Raw genomic sequence first — 14171 nt, 5'->3', positions numbered from 1 at the left:
AACAAACACACCCCCATAAAGAAAATGAGAATTAAAACAGGTTTCAGCCTCTGGTTCGACCATGATCTTGCAGAGTTACTCCACCTCAAGAATTGCATATCGCGAAAGTCACGGCACACGCATAGTCAGGCTAACTGGCTCTCATTAAGGCAAATGAGAAATAAGTGCACTCAGGCTATCCGGAAGGCCAATGTTAGTTACTTTAAGGAGCAGTTCTCTCTCTGTGGGTCTAATCCCAAGACGTTCTGGAAAACAGTTAAAGACCTGGAGAATAAACCCTGCTCCTCACAGCTACCCATGTCCCTTAATTTTGATGATGTGGTTGTTACTGACAAGAAGCACATGGCTGAGCTCTTTAATCACCACTTCATTAAGTCAGGATTCCTATTTGACTCAGCCATGCCTCCTTGCCCATCCAACATTTCCTCATCTCCCACCCCTTCTAATGCGACTATCCCAGATGCTCCTCCCCATTTTCCCCTGCCCCGCTACAAAGTTTCTACCTGCAGGCAGTCACTGAGTCCAAGGTGCTAAAGGAGCTCCTTAAACTTGACCCCAAAAAAACATCTGGGTCACATGGTTTAGACTCTTTCTTCTTTAAGGTTGCTTCCCCTATCATCGGCAAACCTGTCTCTCCTCTATGGGGAGGTTCCCATTGCTTGGAAGGCAACCACGGTTCGTCCGTTATTTAAAGGTGGAGATCAAGCTGATCCTAACTGTTATAGGCCTATTTCTATTTTGCCATGTTTATCAAAAGTGATCGAAAAAAGTGATTGAAAAATAATAATCAACTGACTGGCTTTCTTGATGTCTATAGTATTCTCTCTGGTATGCAATCTGGTTTCTGCTCAGGTTATGGATGTGTCACTGCAACCTTAAAGGTCCTCAATGATGTCACCATTGCCCTTGATTCTAAGAAATGTTGTGCTGCTATTTTTATTGACTTGGCCAAAGCTTTTTGTATGGTAGACCATTCCATTCTTGTGGGCCAGCTAAGGAGTATTGGTGTCTCTGAGCGGTCTTTGGCCTGGTTTGCTATATACCAATCTCATTAAGTACAGTGTATAAAGTCTGAACATCTGCTGTCTCAGTCACTGCCTGTCACCAAGGGAGTACCCCAAGAATTGATCCTAGGCCCCACACTCTTCTCAATTTACAACAACAAAGCTCAGGCAGTAGGAAGCTCTCTCATCCATTTATAGGCAGATGATACAGTTTCATACTCAGCTGGCCCCTCCCTGGATTTTGTGTTAAATGCTCTACAACAAAGCTTTCTTAGTGTCCAACAAACTTTCTCTGCCCTTAACCTTGTTCTGAACACCTCCAAAACAAAGGTCATGTAAGAAGAATGTAAGAAGAATGTGATTACTACCTCTGAAGGTTTAGAGTTTGAGGTAGTCACCTCATACAAGTACTTGGGATTATGCTAGACGGTACACTGTTCTTCACTCAGCACATATTAAAGCTGGAGGCTAAAGTTCAATCTAGACTTGGTTTCCTCTATCGTAATTGCTCCTCTTTCACCCCAGCTGCCAAACTAACCTTGATTCAGATGACCGTCGTACCCATGCTAGATTACGGAGATGTAATTTATAGATCGGCAGGTAAGAGTGCTCTCGAGCGGCTAGAGGTTCTTTACCATTCGGCCATCAGATTTGCCACCAATGCTCCTTATAGGACTCATCACTGCACTCTATACTCCTCTATAAACTGGTAATTACTGTATACCCGTCGCAAGACCTACAGGTTGATGCTTATTTATAAAACCCTCTTAGGCCTCACTCCCCCCTATCTGAGAAATCTACTGCAGCCTTCATCCTCCACATACAACACCTGTTCTGCCAGTCACAATGTGTTAAAGATCCCCAAAGCTCATCTTTTCAGTTCGCTGCAGTTAGCGATTGAACGAGCTGCAACAAACACTCAAACTGGACAGTTTTATCTCAATCTCTTCATTCAAAGACTCAATCATGTACACCCTTCTGACAGTTGTGGCTGCTTTGCATGATGTAATGTTGTATCTACCTTCTTGCCCTTTGTGCTGTTGTCTGTGCCCAATAATGTTTGTACCATATTTTTTGCTGCTACCATGTTGTGATGCTGCCATGTTGTGTTGCTACCATGTTGAGTCATGTTGTTTTGCTGCCTTACTATGTTAGGTCTCTCTTTACGTAGTGTTGTCTCTCTTGTCGTGATGTGTGTTTTGTCCTATATTTTATTTTATTTATTTAATTTTATATCCCAGCTCCCTTTCCCGCAGGAGGCCTTTTGCCTTTTGGGAGGCCGTCATTGTAAAATAAGAGTTTGTTTTTAACTGACTTGCCTAGTTAAAGGTTAAATTAAAAAAACAGTTGATGTTGAGATATGTATTTTACTTGAACTCTGTGAAGCATTTATTTGGGCTGCAATCTGAGGTGCAGTTAACTCTAATGAACGTATCCTCTGCAGCAGAGGTAACTCTGCTTATTCCTTTTCTGTGTGCGGTCCTCATGAGAGCCAGAGCCAGAGTCATCAAAGCGCTTAATGGTTTTTGCAACTGCACTTGAAGAAACGTTCAATGTTCTTTACATTTTCTGGATTGATTGACCTTCATGTCTTAAAGTAATGGTGGACTGCCGTTTCTCTTTGCATATCTGAGCTGTTCTTGCCATAATATGGACTTGGTCTTTTACCAAATAGGGCTATCTTCTGTACACCACCCCTACCTTTTCACAACACAACTGATTGGCTCAAACACATTAAGATGGAAAGAAATTCCACAAATGAACTTTTAACAAGGCACACCTGTTAAATAATCCATTGCCCTTTATGGTTGTGAGGTCTGGGCTCCACTCACCAACCAATAATTCACAAAATGGGACAAACACCAAATTGAGAAGTCTGCAAAAAATATTCCTCAGTGTACAACGTAAAACACTAAATAATGCATGCGGAGCAGAATTAGAGACGTTTAATTTTACAACCACAAAAGGAAGCGATTCACAAACCTTCCATAACAAAGCCATCACCTACAGAGAGATGGACCTGGAGAAGAGTCCCCTAAGAGCTGATCCTGGGGCTCTGTTCACAAACACAAACACACACACCCCCCCACCCCTCCAGGACAGTAACACAATTAGACCCAATCAAATCATGAGAAAACAAAAAGGTAATGACTTGACACATTGGAAAGAATTAACAAAGAAACAGAGCAAACGAGCATGCTATTTGTCTCTAAACAGAGTGTACACATTAGCAGAATACCTTATCACTGTGAGTGACACAAACTTAAGGAAAGCTTTAACTATGTACAGACTCAGTGAGCATAGCCTTGCTATTGAGATAGGACACCGTAGGCAGTCCTGGCTCTCAAAAGAAGACGGGCTATGTGCACAAAATGAGGTGGAAACTGAGCTGCACTTCCTAACCTCCTGCCAAATGTATGACCATATTAGAGACACATGTTTAGAGAAACTGATCCACAAAGAATTCGAAAACAAGTCCAATTTGATGAACTCCCTTATCTATGGGTGAAATACCAATGTGTGCCGTCATAGCAGCAAGATTTGTGACCTGTTGTTACAAGACAAGTGCAACCAGTGAAGAACAAACACCGTTATAAATACAACCCATATTTATGTTTATTTTCCCTTTTGCACTTGAACTATTTGCACATCGTTACAACACTGTATGTAGAAATAATTTATTATTTTGGAACTTCTGTGAGTGTAATGCTTACTGTTAATTTGTATTGTTTATTTCACTTTTGTTTATTATCTATTTCACTTGCTTTTGCAATGTAAACATGCAGTTGGAAGTCGGAAGTTTACATACACTTAGGTTGGAGTCATCAAAACTCATTTTTCGGGCCTCCCGGGTGGCGCAGTGATTAAGGGCTGTGCCACCAGAGACTCTGGGTTCGCTCCCAGGCTCTGTCATAACCGGCTGTGACCGGGAGGTCCCTGGGGCGACGCACAATTGGCCTAGCGTCGTCCGGGTTAGGGAGGGTTTGGCCGGTAGGGAAATCCTTGTCTCATCGCGCACCAGCGACTCCTGTGGCGGTCCGGGCGCAGTGCGTGCTAACCAAGGTTGCCAGGTGCACGGTGTTTCCTCCGACACATTGGTGCGGCTGGCTTCCGGGTTGGATGGCGCTGTGCACAAAAGTGTCTATATCCAAAGTCAAATGAGTCCTATTGTATTTATGTTTTTTATTTTTATTTAACTAGGCAAGTCAGTTTAGAACCAATTCTTATTTACAGTGAAGGCCTAGGAACAGTGGGTTAACTGCCTTGTTCAGGGGCAGTACAACATATTTTTACCTCGTCAGCTCGGGGATTCGATCTTGCAAACTTGCGGTTACTAGTCCAACGCTCTAACCACTAGGTTACCTGCCACCCCAAAACGAGTCCTACATCGACATAAACTGAAAGGCCGCTCAGCAAGTAAAAAGCCACTGTCCCAAAACCGCCATAAAAAAGCCAGACTACGGTTTGCAATTGCACATGTGGACAAAGATCATACTTTTTGGAGAAATTTCCTCTGGTCTGATGAAACAAAAATAGAACTGTTTGGCCATAATGACCATTGTTATGTTTGGAGGAATAAGGGGGAGGCTTGCCAGCCAAAGAACACCATCCCAACTGTGAAGCACGGGGGTGGCAATATCATATTGTGGGGGTGCTTTGCTGCAGGAGGGACTGGTGCACTTCACAAAATAGATGGCATCATGAGGTAGGAAAATTATGTGGATATATTGAAGCAACTTCTCAAGTTAAAGCTTGGTCGCAAATGGGTTTTCCAAATGAACAATGACCCCAAGCATACTTCCAAAGTTGTGGCAAAATGGCTTAAGGACAATAAAGTCAAGGTACTGGAGTGGCCATCACAGAAAATGTGTGGGCAGAACTGAAAAAGAACTGAAAAAGCGTGTGCGATCAAGGCCTACAAACCTGACTCAGTTACACCAGCTCTGTCAGGAGGAATGGGCCAAAATTCACCCAACTTATTGTGGGAAGCTTGTGGACGGCTACCCATAACGTTTGACCCAAATTAAACAATTTAAAGGCAATGCTATCAAATACTAATTGAGTGTATGTAAACTTCTGACCCACTGGGAATGTGATGAAAGAAATAACAGTTGAGATAAATCATTCTCTCTACTATTATTCTGACATTTCACATTCTTACAATAAAGTGGTGATCCTAACTGACCTAAGGCAGGGAATTTTTACTTGGATTAAATGTCAGGAATTGTGAAAAATTTTGTTTAAATGTACTTGGCTAAGGTGTATGTAAACTTCCGACTTCATACAGTTGTATGTTTGTAATGCCAATATAGCCCTTAAATTGAATTGAAATTGAATTGAATTGAGGTGGAGTGCAGGGATAGGGGGAGGAGGAGGAGGATGGGTACAGTGAGTGAGAGCCAGCATCCATCGAGGGGAGTTGAGTCACTAGGGGAAAGAAGAGTGAAAAGCCTAGACTGAAATTTGATGTGTTTGTTTCTCTCCTCTGTCCCACTTACATTTCCCCATGGAGGAAGAGAGGAGACGGGAAAGAGAGGGACATTGAGGAGGAGTGGGGGAACATGCTCTGCTGCTCAGTCATCTAATGCTAAATGAAGGAGACAGATCTGAGTCAGTATCATCAATAGACAACAAGACTGACTGACTGAGATGGAGACTGAGGGAGGGAAATGGTCAGACCGAGAGAGAAAGAGTGAGAGAACATACGACAAAATATAATCCATGTACACAAACAACAAGTGTGCCTTTACAATTGGCAAAGAACACACACATTTCTTTCCATGGGGCCGTAGGGTGAGACAGGGATGCAGCTTCAGCCCCACCCTATTCAATATACGCAGTACCATTCAAAAGTTTAGTCACACCTACTCATTCCAGGCTTTTTCTTTATATATATATATATTTTTTAAATTGTAGAATAATAGTGAAGACATCAAAACTATGAATTAACAAATATGGAATCATGTACAGTAGTAACCCAAAAAGTGTTAAACAAATCAAAATTATATTTTAGATTAGAGATTCGTCAAAATATATTTAGATTTGTTTAACACTTTTTTTTGGTTATTACATGACTCCGTATGTATTATTTCATAGTTTTGATGTCTTCACTATTATTCTACAATGCAGAAAATAGTAAAAATAAAGAAAAACCCTAAACCCCCAACGTCTTATAGTGTTAATCAAATGACCATCACTAAACAACGTTGTTATTTTGATAATGGATAAACCCCAAATGGCACACTATTTCCTATAAAATCAAATATCTGTAATTTGTTTATAGTGCACTACTTTTGAACAGGGCCCACTACAAAAGTAGTGCACTATGGGGAATAGGGTGCCATTTGGGAATAGGGTGCCAATGGCTCACAACTATTACTATTGCATGGTAAGTGCTGCTACTTTATCTAGTTGTCAATTCACCAACGTGTAGAGGATGTGGATAATGATCTCACACACAGTTCCCCCCCTGTTTCACACACACCTTGCTCGTTCAGTGATGCTAATGCTAGTGGATGTGTGCAGTGTGCTTCACGGAGGATGGTGGGGGGGGGGTTAAGGGGGTGTTTACCACTCTTCAGAAGCATGTGGCAGAGAAGAGGTGAATGAAACCTGACGGAAAACATCTGAGAGAGAGGTTGAGGAAAAAGAGACAGGGGAATTAGTGAAGAAGGGGGAAATATAAACAGAGTATAAAAAAGAGGGACAATGAGATGAAATGGTAAAAAACTGTCAATTAGAGTGAGAGGGAGAGAAAGCGGGAGCCTCCGAGGGATAGTTGGAGAAGAAGAGAGGGGAAGAATAGTTGTACTGTGTTTGTTTGCATGTGCGTGTGTGTGCTTGGGCATGTGTATGTCTGTGTGTGTGTGTAGCAGTATATTGCTGTCTCTCAAACAAACACTGCTTGGCATAACCCAGTTCTTTGAAGTCTCTTGCCACCTAATGCTGTTGGATTGATCCAGCCCTTTATTGTAAAATTGCTTACCTAAACACACAAGCTCAGTATGTGTCAAACATCTCAGAGCAGGAGTGCTGATCTAGGATCAGTTTCACCTTTTAGATCACAATGTAAAAAAAGGTTACATGGGCAGGGAAGACTTGGGCCCATATCGGCCGAGCCTCACATATTAGGAGTGCTGATCTAGGATCAGTTTCACCTTTTAGATCAAAATACAAAAAGTTGAAGGGATGCTTTGGGATTTTAGGCCATCGTCAGTGTACTGTATGTGTTGTTCAGACATCACTGATTATGGCGTAGCAACCGAAATATGAATTCATGTTTTGCTCTTGTTGCCTCTAAATAAACAAAATAGCATAAAATAAAATAGAAAATATTTTTGGGGAAAATAACTCTTTACTTTAAAAAAAGAAGAAAGTGTAGCAGTCTTTGTTCAAAACCTCTCTGGCATTCATTCCTCAGTGTTGCATCATACTTGTGTTACCAGTAACTGTTTATGAGATCAATTGAAATAATCATTTGGAAAGAGGAAGGGCTAGGGAGTCATTGAACAAGTATTTACACCAAGAGTATGTCACACGTACTAATACAGTAGAATACACCAATCTACAGCTACAACTCTTTCTTTCTTATTCACACAGACACACACCTACACACAGTCCGTAGACTCAGTCTGACACACAATGGTTTAGCTGGTGAAATTGGAACAAGGAGTAGCCTGAAGGTGAATATGAGGACAGTGTCAGTTGGGGTTTGGACAGCAGGGTTTAAGATCAACACAGCATTAGTTCAAATCAAGTCAAATTGTATTTGTCACAGGTGTAGACCTTACAGTGAAATGCTTACTTACAAGCCCTTAACCAGCAATGCAGTTTTCAGAAACCCCCCCCCCAAAAAAATAATAATTAAGAGATAACAATAACAAATAATTAAAGAGCAGCAGTAAATAACAATAGCAGGGCTGTATCCAGGGGTTACCGGTATAGAGTCAATATGCGGGGGCACCGGTGTCAAGGTAAATGAGGTAATATGTACATGTTGGTAGAGTTATTAAAGCGACTCTGCAAAGATAATAACAGTGAGTAGCAGCAGCGTAGAATAAGGGGGGAGGGGGGCAATGCAAATAGTCCGGGTTGTCATTTGATTAGCTGTTCAGGAGTCTTATGGCTTTGGGGTAGAAGCTGTTTAGAAGCCTCTTGGACCTAGACTTGGCACTCCGGTACTGCTTGCCGTGCGGTAGCAGAGAGTACAGTTTATGACCATGGTGGCTGGAGTCATTGACAACTTTTAGGGCCTTCCTTTGACACCGCCTGGTATAGAGGTCCTGGATGGCAGGAAGCTTGACCCCAGTGATGGTGCGGTATGCAAGTTGGAGTGTGTCTAGAGTTACTGGAATAATGGTGTTGATGTGAGCCATGCCTTTCAACGCATTTTATGGCTACAGACGTGAGTGCTATGGGTCGGTAGTCATTTAGGCAGGTTACCTTAGGGTTCTTGTGCACAGGGACTGCTTGAAACATGTCGGTATTACAGACTCAGACAGGGAGAGTTTGAAAATATCAATGAAGACACTTGCCAGTTGGTCAGCGCATGCTTGGAGTACAAGTCCTGGTAATCCGTCTGGCCCTGCAGCCTTGTGAATGTTGACCTGTTTAAAGGTCTTACTCACATCGGCTGAGGAGAGTGTGATCACACAGTCATACGGAACAGCTCATGCTCTCATGCATGTTTCAGTGTTACTTGCCTTGAAGCGAGCATAGACGTTATTTAGCTCATCTGGTAGGCTCGGGTCACTGGGCAGCTCTCAACTGTGCTTCCCTGTGTAGTCTGTAATAGTTTGCAAACCCTGCCACATCTGACGAGCATTAGAGCCGGTGTAGTACGATTCAATCTTAGTCCTGTATTGACGCTTTGCCTGTTTGATGGTTCGTCGGAGGGCATAGCGGGATTTCTTATAGGCTTCCGGGTTAGAGTCCCGCTCCTTGAAAGCGGCAGCTCTAACCCTTAGCTCAGTGCGAATGTTGCCTGTAATCCGTGGCTTCTGGTTGGGGTATATACTGTACTTACTGTCATCGTTCGGACAATGTCCTCGATGCACTTATTGATAAAGCAGGTAGCCTAGTGATTAGAGCATTGGGCCAGTAACTGAAAGGTTGCTAGATCAAATCCCTGAGCTGAAAAGGTAAAAATCTGTCGTTCTGCCCCTGAACAAGGCAGTTAACCCACTGTTCCTAGGCCATCATTGTGAATAAGAATTTGTTCTTTAACTGGCTTGCCTAGTTAAATAAAGGTAAAAATAAAAATAAATAAATGTTGTGTCACCTCAATGCCATTGCAATATATTCCAGTCTGTGCTAGCAAAACAGTCCTGTAGTTTAGCATCTTTTTCATTTGACCACTTCTTTATAGACCGAGTCACCGAGTTCCTGTTTTAATTTTTGCTTGTAAGCAGGAATCAGGAGGACATAATTATGGTCAGATTTGCCAAATGGAGGACTAGGGAGAGCTTTGTACACGTCTCTGTGTGTGGAGTAGAGGTGGTCTAGATTTTTTTCCCTCTGGTTGCACATTTAACATGCTGATATAAATGAGGTAAAACTGATTTCAGTTTCCCTGCATTAATGTCCCCGGCCACTAGGAGCGCCGCCTTTGGATGAGCGTTTTCTTGTTTGCTTATGGCGGTATGCATCTCATTGAGTGCGGTTTTAGTGCCAGCCTCAGTCTGTGGTGGTATGTAGACAGCTACAAAAAATAGAGATGAAAACTCTCTAGGCAGATAGTGTGGTCTATAGCTTATCATGAGATAATCTACCTCAGGCGAGCAAAACCTTGAGACTTCCGTAAATATCGTGCACCAGCTGCTGTTTATATATATATGCTTATGCCCCCGCCCCGTGTCTTACCAGAGGCTGCGGTTCTATTCTGCCAATAGAGTGTATAACCCACCAGCTGTATGTTCTTAATGTTGTGTCCTTCAGCCACGACTCAGTGAAACATAAGATATTGCAGTTTTTAATATTCCGTTGGTAGGATATACGTGCTTTCAGTTCATCCTATTTATTTTCCAGCGATTGAACGTAAACTAGCTGGATGGAAGGCAAAGGCAGATTAGCCACTCGTCACCTGATCCTCACAACGCAGATTAGCCACTCGTCACCTGATGCTCACAAGGGAGATTAGCCACTCGTCGCCTGATCCTCACAAGGGAGATTAGCCACTCGTCACCTGATCCTCACAAGGCAGATTAGCCACTCGTCACCTGATCCTCACAAGGGAGATTAGCCACTCGTCACCTGATCCTCACAAGGCAGATTAGCCACTCGTCACCTGATCCTCACAAGGCAGATTAGCCACTCGTCACCTGATCCTCACAAGGGAGATTAGCCACTTAGCGTCACCTGATCCTCACAAGGCAGATTAGCCACTCGTCACCTGATCCTCACAAGGGAGATTAGCCACTCGTCACCTGATCCTCACAAGGTAGATTAGCCACTCGTCACCTGATCCTCACAAGGCAGATTAGCCACTCGTCACCTGATCCTCACAAGGCAGATTAGCCACTCGTCGCCTGATCCTCACAAGGCAGATTAGCCACTCGTCACCTGATCCTCACAAGGCAGATTAGCCACTCGTCACCTGATGCTCACAAGGCAGATTAGCCACTCGTCACCTGATCCTCACAAGGCAGATTAGCCACTCGTCACCTGATCCTCACAAGGGAGATTAGCCACTCTTCACCTGATCCTCACAAGGCAGATTAGCCACTCGTCACCTGATCCTCACAAGGCAGATTAGCCACTCGTCACCTGATCCTCACAAGGGAGATTAGCCACTCTTCACCTGATCCTCACAAGGCAGATTAGCCACTCGTCACCTGATCCTCACAAGGCAGATTAGCCACTCGTCACCTGATCCTCACAAGGGAGATTAGCCACTCGTCGCCTGATCCTCACAAGGCACACTGATCTCTTTCCGCAAAATCTCAGTTTCCTTCTCCAGCGAATAACTGGGATGAGGGCCTGGTCGGGTGTCTGTAGTATATCCCTCCCTTCCGACTCATTGAAAAAAAACTCTTTGTCTAATCTGAGGTGAATAATCGCAGTTCTGATATCCAGCAGCTCTTTTCGGTCATATTAGACGGAAGCAGCAACATTATGTACAAAACAAGTTATGAACAACGCGAAAAAAAACAAATAAATAGCATGGTTGGTAAAGAGCCGATAAGATTAAGAGCCGATAAGACGGCAGCCGTCCCCTCCGGCACCATCATGATCAATACTGGAGGAATAGGAATGAGAATGCATTAGTGTGTGTGTGTGTGTGTGTGTGTGTGTGTACATGTACCATCCCACACAACCCATCTGCATTTTCCCACCTATGTCAGCATTTATTTTTTAACTGTGTTTAGATGTTTGACCATCTGAGAGCCTAATAATCACATTTCCAACATTCAGCACACAGTTGATCTTTGCAGATGGACCAATATCATTTTTGTTTATTTCAAGAGGAAAAGAGGGAAATATGAGTGAACGTACAGTACTGTAGTTCACCAATCTCTACCACAGTATTTGTACGCAACAATAGAGAGAGGACAGGGAAGGAGGGAGAGGTGGAGAGCAAAAGGAAAAGGGCATAGAGCAGACCAACCAACGCTACCTACTACTTCCCCAAAGCCATGGAAGCACAAAGGGAGGGAGAGACGAAGGGGGAACGGGGACAGAGGGATCCCCCAGGGTTAATTCAATCTCTGTTCTCTAACCGTGTGGTTCTCTTCTTCTCTTTCTGAGTCTCAGCTACAGTCTGACAGCCCTCCTATCGCTCTCGCTCTCTCTCTCTCTCTCTCTCTCTCTCTCCCTCTCTCTCTCTCTCTCTCTCTCTCTCTCTCTCTCTCTCTCTCTGTCTCTCTCTCTCTCTCTCTCTCTCTCTCTCTCTCTGTCTCTCTCTCTCTCTCTCTCTCTAGTTCAAGTACAAAAGGGAAAATAAATAAACACAAATATAGGTTGTATTTACAATGGTGTTTGTTCTTGCTGCTGTGATGACACACTGTGGTATTTCACCCAATAGATCAAAATTGGATTTTGTTTAGAATTCTTTGTGGGTCTGTGTAATGAAGAAATATTTGTCTCTAATATGGTCATACATTCTGCAGGAGGTTAGGAAGTGCAGCTCAGTTTCCACCTAATTTTGTGGGCAGTGTGCACAGCCTGTCTTCTCTTGAGAGTAAGGCAATGCTCACTGAGTCTATACATAGTTAAAGCTTTCCTTAATTTAGGGTCAATCACAGTGGTCAGGTATTCTGCCACTGTGGACTCTCTGTTTAGGGCCAAATAGCATTCTAGTTTTCTCAGTTTATTTGTACATTTTTTCCAATGTGTCTTGTAATTATCTTTTTGTTTTCTCGTGATTTGGTTGGGTCTAATTGTATCGCTGTCCTGGGGCTCTGTGGGGTCTGTTTGTGTTTGTGAACAGAGCCCCAGGAACAGCTTGCTTTTAGGGGCTCTTTTCTAGGTTCATCTTTCTGTAGGTGATGGCTTTGTTTGGGAATCGCTTCCTTTTAGATGGTTGTAGAATTTAACGTCTCCTTTCTGGATTTGGATAATAGGCGACATGTATCATTTGATCTTTTACGTTGTACACGGAGGATGTTATTGCAGAATTCTACATGCAAAGTCTCAATTTGGTGTTTGTCCCATTTTGTGAATTTTTAGTTGGTGAGCAGAACCCAGACCTCACAACCATAAAGGGCAATGGGTTCTATAACTGATTCAAGTACTTTGATGTTCCTTTTGATGGCATAGAAGGCCCATCTTGCCTTGTCTCTCAGATCGTCCACAGCTTTGTGGAAGTTTACCTGTGGTGCTGATGTTTAGGCCGAGGTATGTATAGTTTTTACTGTGCTCTAGGGCAACGGTGTCTAAATTGAATTTGTATTTGTGGTCCTGGCAACTGGACCTTTTTTGGAACACCGTTCTTTTTGTCTTACTGAGATATTCTGTCAGGGCCCAGGTCTGACAGAATCTGTGCAGAAGATCTAGGTGCTGTTGTAGGCCGTCCTTGGTTGGGAACAGAAGCACCAGATAGTCAGGAAACAGTAGACATTTTACTTTAGTCTCTCTCTCTTAGTCTCCCTTTCTCTCCTTATCCCACTCTTTACCTCTCTCTCTCCCTCCCTCTCTCTCTCTCTTTCTCTCTCTGGTTCTCAGCAGTGCATTGTGGGAAAGATAGTTCATAAAGACAGGTTCACACAGAATCCCTCAAACGTATACTTTATTAGGCTGGAATTCAATGCAAGGTGTGTTATAGCGCGGAGTACTGTACAGCCCACAATGCTCCCTTTTGAAGGCATTTTCCCATACGTTTGTGGAGATAGCGCTCCTGGTAAATGCTGTGCATGGCGGCATGTCGGCTCAACCATAAATTGCCTTTAAAAGGTGTGGTAATACTGTTCTGTTTATGTCTGCCATCCTCATTACTGTTATCATCATTACCACCATTGTCATCACCGTCATCACCATTGCTGTCATCTCTGTCACTGTCAACGTCATCACCATCATTACCATTGATGTTTAACACTGTTGAAGCATCACAGTGTGTAGCAGTGTCAGGTCCTTTGTAAGGAGCCCTCAACACAAACAGCATGACAGTAACAGCGGGTACGTCCCAAATTGCACCCTATTCCCTTGATAGTACACTATGGGCTCTGGTCAAAAGAAGTGCATTATATAAGGAATAGGCTGCCATTTGGGACGCAGGCACAGTGTTGAGTCAGGAGTCCTCTCCTCACTCTTGTTTCTTCCTTTGTGTTGCAATCCCAAGAGGTCTTCCTTAAAAAAAAATGTAATGATTTTTTGCCTTAATTAATTTGCTAATAGGATTGTTTTAAACATGATCCAGGAAAAGAACAGCAGAGAGAGAGGGAGAGAGAGAGAGACAGAGAGAGAGACAGAGAGAGAGAGAGAGAGAGACAGAGAGAGAGAGAGAGAGAGAGACAGAGAGAGAGAGACAGAGAGAGAGAGAGAGACAGAGAGAGAGACAGAGAGAGAGAGACAGAGAGAGAGAGAGAGAGAGAGAGACAGAGAGAGAGAGAGAGAGACTGTTTTCCTTTTAATTAATGAACCCTTTGCAATAATGTCACAGAAATATGAAATATTTCTACCTGATGATGAAGACATGGTGGTGTTAATAGTTTGGTTCTCCACCTACTGTTG

At 43.2% G+C, this 14171-nt stretch overlaps 1 protein-coding gene across 1 annotated transcript in view; it reads left to right on the top strand.

The window, feature by feature from the left end:
- LOC135558221 (kin of IRRE-like protein 1) overlaps positions 1-14171 on the top strand; it is a 132072-nt gene that overhangs the window by 75709 nt on the left and 42192 nt on the right. The gene's annotated exons all lie outside the window — the stretch shown is intronic.

The sequence above is a fragment of the Oncorhynchus masou genome, chromosome 17 (assembly GCF_036934945.1).
Source record: "Oncorhynchus masou masou isolate Uvic2021 chromosome 17, UVic_Omas_1.1, whole genome shotgun sequence".
In the NCBI taxonomy this organism is placed as follows: Eukaryota; Metazoa; Chordata; class Actinopteri; order Salmoniformes; family Salmonidae; genus Oncorhynchus; species Oncorhynchus masou.
This window is presented reverse-complemented; position numbering and strand designations above follow the sequence as displayed.